Source organism: Apis cerana, linkage group LG10 (genome assembly GCF_029169275.1).
Source record: "Apis cerana isolate GH-2021 linkage group LG10, AcerK_1.0, whole genome shotgun sequence".
NCBI lineage: Eukaryota > Metazoa > Arthropoda > Insecta > Hymenoptera > Apidae > Apis > Apis cerana.
Window position 1 is genome coordinate 10770880 of NC_083861.1, and position 15550 is coordinate 10786429.

General features: G+C 30.8%; 1 protein-coding gene and 1 long non-coding RNA gene across 6 annotated transcripts in view; one reads left to right on the top strand and one right to left on the bottom strand.

The window, feature by feature from the left end:
* LOC108001458 (dual 3',5'-cyclic-AMP and -GMP phosphodiesterase 11) overlaps positions 1-15550 on the bottom strand; it is a 61205-nt gene that overhangs the window by 32801 nt on the left and 12854 nt on the right. For 2 of the 5 annotated variants that reach the window (XM_062080464.1, XM_062080466.1), the window contains exons 1-3: positions 15384-15542; positions 12711-12991; positions 4355-4459 (exon numbers count right to left, since the gene is read on the bottom strand). The gene's annotated coding sequence lies outside the window, so the exon portion shown is untranslated. Of the gene's footprint in view, positions 1-4354; positions 4460-12710; positions 12992-13350; positions 13702-15383; positions 15543-15550 lie in introns of those variants that run through there. The other 3 variants (XM_062080467.1, XM_062080468.1, XM_062080465.1) reach the window with 2 other exon arrangements.
* Positions 4457-7165, top strand: LOC108001462 (uncharacterized). The gene is made up of 5 exons (XR_001766704.3): positions 4457-5779; positions 5868-5991; positions 6126-6378; positions 6491-6834; positions 6915-7165. It is a non-coding gene; the product is annotated as an uncharacterized LOC108001462 (long non-coding RNA).

The following is a 15550-nucleotide window of genomic DNA, read 5'->3' on the forward strand; positions in this document are numbered from 1 at the left end:
ATCGTTATGTATTACGTGTTTCACAAGTAAATATTTTTGTATCGCGCATCTTTTTCTTTTCTCTGCTTTCATCTCCCACACATGTCGAATAAACTACACTGATTTATGTGGGCGAATTATTAATTAATAACTTAATACATGTCGAAATAAATACGCGTTATAGAGTTATAGAGTTGAGAAGTTCTGAACTTTATCTAACAATCCCGTCATCGTATGCCGAAATAACGTCAAAATATATTAGTTATCGTTAAATATTTTCGCTACACGATTTCATACTTCTTTTCCATTCTTCTGCAATTCGATTAACAAAGATCATTAAATTTTTTACTTTCGCATGCTTATTAAATAAATATTTTCATTTAAAAATTGCAAAAATTGACTCACCATTCCAATAATCGTAACACAATGTAACATTAAATAAATTAACGCAGGGAAATTTTATTATTTCGATCGAAATAATTAAATACGAGGAAAAAAATTTTGTCTGATAGATAGTTAAAAAACAAACAAAAATGAGATTAATAAAGATATGGATATCGATATAATAGTACGAATATTGATATAATATTTCGAACCAGCTAGTTCTAGCTCATCAGTTGCATAACCTAAACGAAATCGTGTAGGTACGCGACTAGGCCCCTTAGCAGACAACACGCCTGCGCACGCGCGTGTGCTTACCGCGTGAAAACGTGACGGAACAGCCAACTAACTTAGCTGTCGTTTTCTTTCTTCGTCCCTCCTTCTTTTTCCTCTCTTCTCCTTCTTTCTCTTTCTTCCTCTTTCTCGATTATCTGTTCTATTGTTTCTTTTCCGCTACTACTCTGCTGTCGAGCGAAGGTTCTATAAATTTATGTGCATGGATGATCTTGCGATTTTTTTTCTTTTAATTCTTTCACTCGTTAATTTTTTCTTTATTTTTGATTTGCGAAGTTATATACTAGATTAAAATTCCTTATGAACTTAAACGTTTTTCAAATATACTTTTTTATTATTAAAAAAAAAAATTACCTAAATTATAACGCGTTTTCCATCGATTTGGAAAACATGTTTTAAAAAACGTACAGTCAACACTGTTGTTATTATGTAAAAATAAATATGTTTTTTACGAACCTGTGGAAGTGTAAAATGGTAATGTTACTCAAGACTGTGACACGAAAATGCAAAGTTAGCACGGTAAGGAGAAAACGATACACGAGTTAATTACGAGATCGCCGCTAAGAGAATTCCTTAACGAGTATCCAGTCGTCGATTAGAGAGTTGCAATTGACGGTCGTCGTGAGGTAACGGTCGAGAGACCCGCGACTTCAAAAGAGAAATCTTCTTCCTTTCGTTCCTCTTCTTCACCCATGACGAGTAATACGCCGAATACGCCAGATGGAAATCTCGAAATCGCATATCCCATTTTACGATGAAATTTATCTTTTGAGCGGAACGCTTTTACCTTTTGCCTATGGAACATTTGTTCATTTCTCATTGTCAAAACATTTCGACGTTTTCTCGAAGATCGTAAAATCCATTTATTTATTTCACAACAAAAGGATATATTGGAAATAATAATAAGAAGTAATTTCTTTCGAAAATTAAACGAATATCTTTCAAGATTTATCTTGAAAAATGTCCAAGATATTTCTAGGAGGATAATTTGACGTAAGCGATTTCTTTCCTGGTATCAGAAGAATTTTTCAGAATTAATTTCTTCTTGACTCGTACTCTTTTCTATCGTTCGTCGGAAAAATTGAAATTCAACGGGATAAAATGATGATAAAATAATTAAAATATGTTGAATAAGGCAGGCTGCTTCGAGGAATCGTAAACATGTTTGACCACTCCTTTTCTTTTTTCCATGTTCCGTCGACGGAGAAAAGAGAGACAAGAGGTTAATGCAACGTTTCCTGAAACATGAGGTAATCCCCGATCTGCGGCCGACGTTTCTGCGCTAGCACGACCGGACACGCCCGCGCTTCCAGCCGTTTTTCATTAGTTGTGTCGTCAAAAGCGGCGACATCCGCGAGAATGTAATATAGATCGTGTAATTGCGATTCCTTGCGATTCGTACCATTCAATTGCTTTCTAATTTTCTCGTTTCGTCTCGCTTTTATTTATCTAACGTGATTTTCTTTTCTTTTAAATAATCAATAGAGACGTTTCATTTACGTTATATCGAGGCCGTGTTAAAACGATATATATTACGATTATCAGGAAAATTGTACAATTGTAACGAGGAGAGCAAAGATGATAATTTCCTGTTATTCCAACGTGATGTTTATTCGACCAAGTATAGATATAGGTATCAATTAAAACGCGCAATTCATTGCCGCGTTCATAATAGAGCGCGTAGGAACTGCATAACAATCGAATACAATGACTTCTCGATTAAAAAGTTGATAATTTTCCAGGGAACGTTTCCACAAGGCAAAATTCGATTATAATCAAAAAATTATAAGTATTCTACGATTAAAATATAATTTCATAAAAAAAAAAAGAAACATACAATTCTCTATCTTGATTAATATTCTTTCGATAAATGATAATAATAAAAAAAGGAAAAAAAAAAATCATCGATAAAACCAACGAAATTTTTACCACGTCTCCTAATAACGCAACGAGTTTAAACTCAAAGTACTTATATATATATCTCGACAAAATTTCATAATCTTAACCGATGTTCAACGAAATCCTTCCTTCCTCCGCATCGACTTTGATCCTCGCGCGCAGTTGCGCTTCAAACTGGAAACGCTCGAACGGATACGTCAATTAGGACGCCGCTAATTCACGGAGGTTGCGACCTTCCTCTCTCGGCCCACGTACGGGCCAAAGTAATAACGTAACTTGTTTGGAACACGAGATATATCGCGGGACAAGATCGGTGGAGGGGGTAAAGGATCGGTCTGAAAGCGTGTCTTGGTACCGAAGCTGCCATTGGCATTGACAAGCGTGTCAATGCCGCAAGAACCGCTTGCCTCGATTTCATTTCGCTGCTAGTACGAACAAGGTCACGGTAGTTTCGTTGTATCACGATCGAAAGGTCATCTGTCATTTTTCATCCGTTTCGACTCGACATTTCGATCTCTTATCCGTTTCGAATATTTTTGCGTGTGGTATATTGTAACGGTAAAAAAAAAGAGAATTCGAGATTATTTTTTTTCTTTCGTTTCGTTGATAAATTTTTTTCATAATTTTTATCTACGATTACTCGAATTAATAATACAGATTACTACGAATAATCGAACGATTGAAATTATGACCGAGTTCCGTACGAAAAATATAAATGATATATTCTCTATGGTGATTTCAAACTTTTATCTTTTAATGTACACGCTATTCTTTTCGTGTTTCACGTTTACTTTATAATGCTCGCGCGGTGTTATAAGTTTATTGCATTTTTCACTTTACGTGCGATGTTTCTATATACCAGAAAAAATGCGCGCATGCGCGATGTTCAGTTATTTATCATTGTACTTATTCTCCTATAACTTCAAATTTTCCAATGAGCCACCACTTAAAACAGGGAAACAAATCGTTTAGTATTATTAAGCAATCATACAGATTAAATTAACGCGATTGTAATGATCACGTATTCGATATCGTACCAATCGTATAATTAACGGTTTTATAAATGAACAGAATCGCAAAATTATTATTGTCGCGGACTCCATTATTAAAATACACGAGGCACAGGAAACGAGGTTGCACACGCTGCAATCCCAAAAGACCTCCGAGAGGTTGTGAATTAATCGGGCAGGGTCAATAAGTGGGGGTCAAACGAGCACGACTCGTATCGAATTAGCCGGTCGCGGAGAAATTAACCCCCGAGAGCCAATTGCACGCTTCGCGTCCGCAGCCCTGTCAGATGCGCGCGCAATCGGAGACGAGCGGCCAATCGCTGCAATCGTTACGTTAATCGCGCCAATCTTTTTTCCCTTCAAATCATATCTTTGAATGCGCGTAACAATTTTCCGCTCCGACGCAGGAAATCGTCGCGTTCCCTGTGAGCAATTTATCTTGCATCGGAGAAAATGAGCATTACGATAAAGGTTATTTGCGTGCACTTGTTGTACCTCGAGTTTGATGATATTTTAAATAATTACGGGTCGCTTGATTTTCCTTCTCAGTTTTCCCACGATCGAATTTACATTTATTTATGTTTATTTCCAGAACCAATGGTTATATTTAAATCGTTGTGGTACACGTTTTATTTTATAATTCGTATTTGCATATCGTTTAATATTCATTTAATCGATATGTCGATCTGAATTCGAAGGTATTGGTATTCGAAGGGATAACAAATTTTTTCGTTGAAAAAGATTTATAAAAATGCTAATTCCACGTTTATAATTTGCATAGATGGACTTACCGGGCTTCCTGCGCGAGCTCCAAAGCACAGGAGGATGCGCGGAGGCGGCGACGGCAGCGGAGGGGTTACCGGCGGAGGCAGCCAGCTTGACTGCGTTCCGCGTACCTGAAATAAAATCAAAACAACGTCAGAACAAAATCAAAACAGCTATGTGCAGTTAAGCCTTCGATCGTATGCTCTATGCTATTTTTCATTCTTTCTTTTTTTTCTTTTTTTTCCGTTCGTAAGAAAGTGTGTCGCGCGTCTGCGCAAAGCGTAATAAGTCGAGATACATTTTTCACTTTTTTAACTCTTCATTAACTTGAATATTAATGGATTAATTTTACTTCGAACGTTAATTAAATACAAAAAAGAAATGGGAATACGGCTAAACCTATACTTCCTTCTTCGGTATTATGAAAAATGATACGCCACGGACAAAATACGTACGCTCACTAGTTCTTTAACAATCGTGTATTTATCATTTTTGATTAGTGAAATAAAACACGTGCGAGTGTATCGGATTACTTCGTCTTACATTCGCTTTAATAAGCTCAATCGACAATCCTTGCAGCAATGATAATATCTAAATAAGTGGTCCGCTACTTTCATTTTTCACGATATAACAATATCGTTTTACGCATAAACAAATTTCGTTATCGTCTCGTTTGCATTATCTCTAATCACTCGTCGCGTTAACTTAATACGTAGAATAAATATTAAACAAAAAAAAAAAACAAAAAAAAATCACTTTACCACTTTTCAAATGAATTTATTTATATTTGTAAAATGTATCCAAACTTTCCTTCCATTTTTCTTTTCTTTAATTAAGCTTGCATAAATTAAAAAACAATTTGTCTCACTTAAACGAAAAAAAATAGAATAGAATAGTACACACGAAACATTTTTACAAAATTTCAATGATCACGTAAAGAAATGTACCAACATTTTTCAAATGAATTTATTTATATTTACAAATGCATTCAGATTTTCCTTCCATTTAAATGTTTAATCTATATAAATACAACTCGTTGTTTTATTTCGACGATAAAATAATACACGCGAAAAATTTTTGTATAAAAATCACGAATAAAAATGTATCGAAACAACAATATTCGAAAATATCAATAAAACATCAAATTTTATTACAAGACACAGACTTACGAAAACAATGAATCGTATCGTCGTTCTCGGGACTGGCAGCGGTATAACTACAAGTGCAAATGCAGAAGAGTTTTCTTTTTGTGTCGCGAATGGTCTCGCAACGACTCTGCCGATCGAGCGCCATACCGATCAAGCAATACAGCTCGTCACCACGCGTTCATCGTGTCGAGTCGACTCAAAGAAAGAGGGTGGATGGAAAGCAGGCTAGTTGGTGAGAAAGGAGGTGGAACAATCGGGCAAATTTCCTCTGGTACGACTGATTATAGCATGGCAATAGCATTGGTAAGTGGAAAGGAAGAAGGGACGTGCGTGTTCCGTTACAATTTCTCATCGAGTCATCCGCCATCTTACGATATCGATACAATGTTAGGTTAGATTTGAATTCGAGTTCGCAAAGGATTCCTTGCCATGAGGATGAGGTGTGCATTAAGTCGAATGCAGAGATAAATTTAGAGGAGAATCGAATGGATATATAATTTTTCGTTCTTAATTTGGTAAGTTAAGAGTGGTAAATAAATTTTCTTATTATTAAAATATAATTTTGATATTTTCGCGTGTGTATGTGCGCGCGCATCTTTTCGTGCTTAACGCGATTATGAAGGTTAATTAAACGTTCTACGATTATTAGGTCCAGTTTCCAAACTCATCAGGCTAATGGTCGATGTTATAATTATCGATGCTTGGACGAAATGTTATTTTTGGCATCGTTCGTGTGGAGTATACGAGACGACAAATCATTTTCGATCATGAGGAAACAGTAAATGCTAATCGAACAAATCTTTTAAGTTTTCAATTTCCGATTCTAGTGGGAGAATTAAACGAAGTTGTAACATGAACTAAAAAATATCATCAAAGCAAAAAAGTATAATTTTAAATTTTGTGTACGTTAGAATTATGTATATAGACTTTTTTTTAAATTTAAAATACAAAATTAACAAATGTGAAATTGTTAAAAAACGTTATTGTTAATCTTTTATCATAATTTTTTTTCAGAGATTAACAATATATCAATGCGAAATTGGACATTCCGTTTTTATACAAATTTTGATTATAAAATATTAGCCGTATCGCTGTAATGAGAATACAAAAGGACGACGAGGGATAGCACTGGTCATAATTTATCGTTGGCATTTCTCATTGTCGTCTGTCTCTGTTCCACGCTTTGAAAAATAAGAAAAGCGCGCGACACGCGTTCGAAAGTTGAAAAGATATAAATTAGTATAATTTCGCGCCTCGAATTTTTCTTACTTTACAAAATAAAGTCTTTTGTTACTTTTTTCGATTATCACGAAGATATTTCACTATGTTTAATCAGACAGCTAAATAAATATATAGTGGTAAAACATATATATATATATATATATCTCGATTTACAAAGTTGCAAACTTTTTAAGATAATCCTTTTATTTTCTTCTAGATTCCAGGAGCTTTTGAACGCATCAGGATTGATCTTCTTTCGTGCCCTTCATACGTAATTTGAAACGGTGTTTAATTTGAAAATTTCATGCAACGGATTCTTTTTTTTTTTTTTCACAAACTCAAATGGCTTAAAATATTTTAATGGAAAAAGGAATGAACGTGGTATTTGTTTACAGAGAAAACGAAAGGTGCAAAGGTCTAAGTTTTTAAATATTCACATGAAATAAACCGACTTATCATTCTTCCACAGCTTTTTTTTATTATTTTTATGCTCGTTCCAATTTAAACTCATTTTTCTTCTCCAAGGTCACTTCAAGGGCACAACGTTTTTGAACCCAAGTCTTTTACATTGACCGCGCAACGTTACGTTGCAAAAAGCAGATGTTAACACGTATAAAAGAAAGAAAGAAAAAATATCGATTATTTTGGAATAACCTTTAAAAAACATCCTTGAAGAGATTTTTCTTTTCCTTCGATCGCCATCAGATGCGCTCCTTGAAACCATTAAAAATCCTTCTTAGTCATATTTTCTCACCTTTTAATCGAGCAACGGAAATAGTTTCAATACTCGATTTAAATGAGACACCTTATATAGCTTCATTAATCTTTCAGAATGAGATCATATATCTATCTGTATGATATAGCGACAGAAAAGAGAAGAAAAAAAAAAGAAAGAAAAAGAAAAATAATAACAACCATGCACATTTTGTAAAAATTACCTTGAAACGTATCATCATGCCAATCTTGAAAGAGTTAAGACCCGTATAAGACGGGTATATATATATGTATAAGTAATCGTGTATCAAACAAAATGAGAATACACAGATATACGGATAGAGAAACGTGTAATTATCATGTCCCATAAAACGTATAGGGAAGGCTAATTTTTAATTAACCACGTCACTGACCTCGGAAATATCTAATCTTTCCCATAAAAACGATTGTGTAATCGTGAAAACATGGTTCGTTTTTTTTTTCTTTCTTTTTTTTTTCTCTCTGCTAGAAATTTTGATAATATTTCATTTAATTCAATAATGACTATTACACCGATAAGAATCAGATATACATAAAATGAGACACAAAAGATTAGAGATACGACTGAGTTATCAAGACATGTAGCATACTATGATATCTACTTTATATGTATATAATATATATGTATACATTGTCACCCTGGTTTTCCCTAATGATTATCTGGATAAATTACAATGTATTTTCTAATTTCGTAATTAGAAACATGGTTGGAAAGACCCGATTAAATATGATTGATCAATATTATTTCATTCCTTATGAATATAATTTGTCTCCGCAAATTTTTTACACAGTGGATTTCCTCCTCTTGGGAGATGCGAAAAATCCATGTAATATAAATGTACAATCTGTGTAAAAATGATATTTACACGCTGTGACACCAAAGTATCAGAAATTCGTCGAAACGCGGTACAACAATTGTCCAAAAATTTTATTATCAATCTTTTAATCTTTTAATCGCGTTATTTTGAATAATTATCTCGTTCTATTATTGTAAATTTATTTCCATCTCGCGATAACTTGGCGAGATTTTATTGCAAAAGAGAGATTCAATCGGGCTAAAGAGATTTTTATACGAAAAATTTTAATAAAAAAGTTGGGGGAAAAAAGTTTGGCAATCTGACAACTGCAATTTCACGAGCAAGATGACGGTTCCTTCCTCGAAAGAACTTACGACGATTGAACAATATGTCCTTCGAAATATTTCTAGGTTATCAGATTTTTCAAGGAGAGAGAGAAAAAAGAAAAATAGAATAGGCGAATTTTTTCCTTATAATAATTTTGAGCAGGATTATGTGACGTTTTCAACGGTGTGACTTATTCCTTCTTTGATAATAATCGCGAGGATGCACGCTGCGATCGCGTGTCTACGTATCAGTCGCCATCTGACGAATTGAAAAGGCTTGAAAAGCCGACAATGCTTGGGATAAGCTGTGGCCATTAGCATTGCCACTAGCATACTCAACGATCGGCATTGCGACGAGGAACGATTCACTGTCAAACGGGACCTTGACACTATCCTATTCACCAATCTGTTGCTCGTTACAGTAACGTTCTCTACTTCGAGCGTGATTACGTTTGCGTTTTGAAGCGCAAAAAGTCGAGTCGATTCATTCGAATGCAAAGGTACTAGCTAGGAATACGGAGCTAGGGACCCCAAATCTTGTAACTAGGACCATGCGTTTAGGGAATTTGAAAGGTGCAAGATAGAATAATATTCGAAGTGAAATATTTCTCGTAATAATTTATGAAATAATTATTGAGAATAAATATTTTATAAGTAACTGTAAAAATTGTCATACTTTTGTAACAGATTTTCGTATTATTAATATCTTGTAATTCCAACCATATTTAGAACTGTAACTAACCTTATTTTTCTTTCCCTTTTTAAGAAAAAGCATTGTTTTTTTAGATATAAAAGCGAAATATCATAGTTTATCGAAAGTAAAAAGAAATATATATCTCGAAATATCGCGAAACTGGGAACTCCACGATCAAAGAAAAGTCGATAATTGATAATGTACTTTGATATCTCTTTTCTAGTACGAACAAGAAACTTGTACAATGTTAGATTTGTACATATGTCCACGCGAAATTATTATCATTTTCAGAAAGGTTCAGAATTTTTTGACAAAGTAACAAATATTAACGATATATATCACTGAATTTAATGATACATTATAAATTTAACCATTATTGTAAATGGAATAAATGAAGTGGAATGACGTGTTACGTCACAATGGCGAACTGTAACATATTATAATATGTCACTGTACATCCGGTAACGTTGCAACTTAAGTGGGCGTATTCGTAAATGAGAATGTATCTAAACGAATGTTTATGTACAATTATAATTTTAAATAAGAAATATCATGTATTTGTTGACTTTATCACAGATTCACATTATATGTTCATTTATTTTACCTTTAATAATCAGATTACTTAGTGACGTCAATTCAAACATAACTGAGTCACCAAAGTGTAAATTTCTTATTATGAAGCAATATTCCAAAAATTTAATTTCATCATTCTAACGTGTACTTACCGCTACATAATTAAAACAAATTTGTTATTATATGTATTTAATAACATGGTTTCAGATGGTTATAGATTATATTTTTCTGCCAGACTATAAAATATCAAATTAAAAAAAATTAGGAAATGATGATGAAGTAAATAATATCACGACCTCCACAATCTTTCGACTTTATTTCAAACAAACGATGAAATGTGTGTTTATTATTATCATACGTAAAAAAAAAAAACTTTTTTTAGGAATATTTTTAGTATACAATATGAGATACATATATTACAGTTTGTATTACAAACAAATATGTTAATTTTACTTTACTATATTTCACATTGTAAAATCATATTTCATATTCATATTGCCGTTATGATCAATGAGTCACGTATATAAGTGTATATATATACTTATATATATAATAAAATATAATACAAAAACGATGCGAGGTTATCAATATAATGATAATGTATCGGAATATATACAAATAAAAATCAATCGTAAAATTGATCGAAATCGTCCGATCAAATATTTTCCCGCTTGAATTTCCTTTTAATAACAATTGCTTATATCGTGCATTAATCTATTCAAATAATAAATGTCAAAGAACTCGAGATTTTTTTTTAAATAAACAAATATGTTTCAAGTTTGTATTGTTCCAATATAAAGGGAATAATTAAATATTTTCATTTATTATAATAATTGGAAAAGTAAGTAACACGAATTTTTTTTATCACGAGGAAGCATGAAAAATTTTTTTCACTTTTTGCATCTTGTAATTGATATTGACACGATGATGAAATATATATATGAATTATCGCCTGAAGGCATCTATATAAACATCAGACGATGTAATGAAATTCCAAGATACTGTTAGAACGATGCAAATAAATATGCTGTTTATATCGTATTATTCGAATATTCAAAATGGTATCCATTAACACCGATACCCTTTTTTTTTATATATATATATCGAATAATCACGAATTCTGATGCTCTTTCAATTATTTCTCGACATTTTCACGATAACACATAGAAATTATATATGACACATCATCACGAACGATGAATGTTGTTAATATGCTAAAATCGTGACTCATAAATATCTTCCTTGTCTTTGAAAACGTGTCACAAACTTGCTAACAAAAATCACCATATTTCAATAAAGATTAATTACAAGTTAAACTTTCCAAAAAATCAAAGACAAATAATTTTATACAATTTTTTTTAAACATCTGGCAAAAAAGTATTCGATCATTCTTTAAAATAGAATGATTTTTTTTTTTAAATTATACAAACAACTTAACAAGTTTTTCTTTTTTTTTTGAAAAGTTAGAATTAATTTGCTGAATAATATGTGAAGAAATTTTTGAAAAATTGTAATTGATCGGAATTGCGAAGAAAACAATAAAGTTAGGTTAGGTTAATCGCTTTTTAATTTAATTTAAAATTTTTTCACCTGAACTTATAATGAAAAATTAAACAATACATTTTTTGTTATATCGATATTATAATATCAATTATAATACATATTGAAAATTTTATCAATATCGATTGATATAAAAATAAGTATGACAAGTATGAAAAGTTTGAAGAATGATCAAATATTTTCTATCAGAGATTGTATTTCATCATGCAATAAGTACAAAACACAAATACGAATCAGATACATAACATATACTTCACGAAAACAGGGAAAGTATATCAGTTTAAATTTATTTTTTTCAATCGACACGAAAAACAGCCTCATTAGCCATGTACACCGCTAATTCGAGAAAGATCTGAAATCGTGGAAGCATTTAATTCGAGTAACTTTTACTTTCGAATAAACAATCCAACAAACGAGGAAACTAAATTACCTACTAGTTAACGACACTCTGTTTCCGGTTGAATTTAAACCAGTTTTATAGGTTTAAAACAATTTTCCATCCTTGCTCTGTAACAAGTCGACGTTCTCGCAAAAAGTTTTAGCATTCTTATCTTATCGATAAGCACTTCAATTTTCCTTACTTTCGCTATCGCAATAAAATATCGCGTAGAAAAAGTTGACTGATAAATATTAACGCGCATATGAAGTTTTTATCGAGATAGTTAAATCGCAGAAAGATTAAAACTCGGGTTTTAGAAAGAGCGAATGAGCATTGAATCCAATTCGCAGCGAAAGGCTCTCTGGAGACAATCTAGTTTGCAATTACCACCTTCTTCACTATTTTCAAAAATAAGTTGAATCTAATTTATGAAATGGAACGTACAATTCTATTTCCATTTGAAATCTTACGCTTCGATATACTTTATGTTGATAATATTAAAAAAATCGTAATAATCCATTAATTCTTGCAAAGTTATTTTGAAATATATTATCCTATTAGTCTCGAAATGGTTAAAAAACAATCAAAGCTATCAGTCAGTTTAGAAATAATTTAGACTATTAAATAGTTAAGAATAGTAATTGATGTACATCGATATTCGATATATGTAATTGCCTCTACAGCAGATATACGTTAACTGATAAAAAAGATTAGTTTCTTTTTTTTTCAACTAGTTACTTTCACCAAAAATAAATGTGACTAGTAACATTTTGTTCAAGTGAAAGCAATGTTGTTTGATATTGGTTAATTATGCATTAAAATATCCTACTATTAAAAACTTGTTTTACTAGTTCATATTAATATTAATTCAGATCAAAGAATCTTCTTTTTGAATACACTTGAATATTTTCATATTTGTGAGAAAACTTACATGATTGGTATACCGTGAATTCACAACTTCTGTTTTCGGTTGCTCCTATCCAGTTTTTCTTCTACGAGATCCAATAGGTTGAGAAATTTTCCGTATCAAGTCGTATTTTTCATTGCTGGTTTTCATTCTTGAAAAAATACTTTCGTCGAAACACGGTCACTATAGTTTCATTTTATTTATTTTCTTTAAAAAGTTATATTATATATTCTTCTGATTCTTTCGATCTCACATAAAATCATCATTTCTTTTCTTCGTTTCATTTTAGAATATATTCTCACTAACTGTTAGATGTGTTATAATTAAAAAAAAAAATGTTATTATTAAAATTTATAAATATTATTGTGAATATTATGAATATTAATAAGTTAATGAAAGATAATCGCCACGATCTCATAAAAAATTCTTTCAAACTCTTTTGAAGATTATAATAGATTGAGAACTACTGCTATATAACCTCTAATAAATCTATTAATAAAATAATCAATTTCACTTTTATCATTTTTTGTCTAAATTATAAATATTAAAAATATTTAAAAATTTTTGAATATATACGTGCAATTTTTCACATTGGAAAAGTACTTTATGAAAATAATGATATATCATGACATATGCATCTTCTTAAGATATTTTTCTATCTTACCGTTGGCAGTTACATTGTTATGTCTTGCATAATGAGACAAAGATTGGAAAGTTATGAACACCGATGGAGTTATGGATCACATAACACGGTGTCACAATGCATGTATAAGTGATAAACGTGAATATCCTTATGAGATATCTTTTATTACTAAAACATACGTTTGATCTTTCTTGGCGTAAATGAAGATAATAAAAGCGTGCATACTATTAAGGTGTATCCTCATTGAAGTAACAATGAGGTATTTTTTAATGCTCCATCTATTCCAGTATTGAACAACAAATGATAAAAAACTTTCTCAATGTTGCTTTTATTTATAATTAGCAGCTTTAAATATCACTGTAGATGTCGATTACTAGAAATTAATGCGAAATCGTGATTTATTAAAATAGAAATGGTCCAAATAACTTTTTAAATAAATACTATTTCGAATATAAGAATTCATGAAAGCAAGATATGAATATTCACAACGAGATCACGGCCTTCTCTATAATTACCATTTTTGATGAAGTAAAGATTTCAACAGTCGAAGAAAAATATTTTGTTAGCTGTAACGCCACATCCGAGTGGCGGCGCTGATGTAACATGGCTTACTACGCAAATCATATTGCTATAACTTTGATTAATATATAATATATGTTATACTTGTTCATAAGTAATTGGAATATCTGAATCCTTTTGTAATAATTTATAAGTGACTAATAATTATACTGTATATATTGAAATGATATATTGAAATTATCTATTTTGAAACATCCTAATATATTTATTAATAAATAAAAACATAAAATAATATTTAATAATTGAGAGGAAAATGTTATAAAAGCTTTTATACATGTTGTATATATATAAACAAAATACATTTTAACCATAAATATTTATAAAAAGAATTAACAGTAATGAAAATATTAATTTATACATATTAAAGAAGTGATACTAAATATAGTTAAATTTATTCATTCTTCATAGAAAAAATTATACTAAGTAATATAACTAATATAATATAATTAAATTTTTTTTTGTGTATAAATTTTAGAACAAGAATTCTTGTATGTCAACATTTAAAATATCATCATTCAATATTCAATACAAATAAAATTGTATTATAATAATATGCAATAGTTTTTTTGAATTATATACAGTATTATGTAAGAGATATATTGTTAGATCAACTATGTTACTATTTTCATAATATACCGAATATGTATATATATATATATATATATATATTTTAGAAAATATTTCCATATTCATAAATTCCATATGTAATATAGAATGGAATTTTTATAAAAAAAAAAATTAATGAAAAAATTAAAATTCATTGATAAAAAAAGTAAAATATTTCTATTTGATTTAACATAAAATCTTCTATACAATTTTAGTTAGTTAAAAATTTCGCTTTTACCTGAACTAAAGTTATTACCTAATATTATCATAGCGGTCAATCAATAATACATGATAAACAAAGTAAACCTTTGATAAATCTATCCAGTCGATACTGTATGAGTGATATCTGAAACGTTCATATTTCACAAATTGCGTTCAATTTTTATTGAAATTTTTACACGACGTTTGTGTGGACTGATAAAAATTAATTTCAACCTATTAATTTAATCAGTAATAACATTTTGTATTATCGTATTGTATTTCATTCGATACATCAAAATAAACGACCATTCAAAACACTAACTTACATATATTATCTACCTTGTTTAACGATGTAAAGTATTGTAATAAATTATTGAAAATTATATCATATTTCGATAAATTTGATAAAAATATCAGTAGAATTTAAATTTGAATCATAGAATTGTGATACGAATATGGAGTGCTATTATACAATCATTTGATACCGTTACATAGCAATGGTAGAGAATATAATCGATTTATTCTTTATATCAATCATCGACTAGTATTTTAAATATCGTTAGTATGATGTGACATGAGTGGCAAATCGACTGGAATCGAATGGAAAACGATTTGGTTCAAATCATCATTCCGATCGTCAAATCGAAAACGCACATCACTGTGTTTACCTTCATTGCGGAACTTCTTAGTCCGTGGCGCGCAATATCGACAACGTGGTAAGATAAATGCACGTATGTTTATTCGAGATTCGACAGAAAAGTACTTTTTAAACCGGAAATAATATCGACGATTCTCAGACGAAAAGCTGACACAAACGAATCTACCGCACGACCTG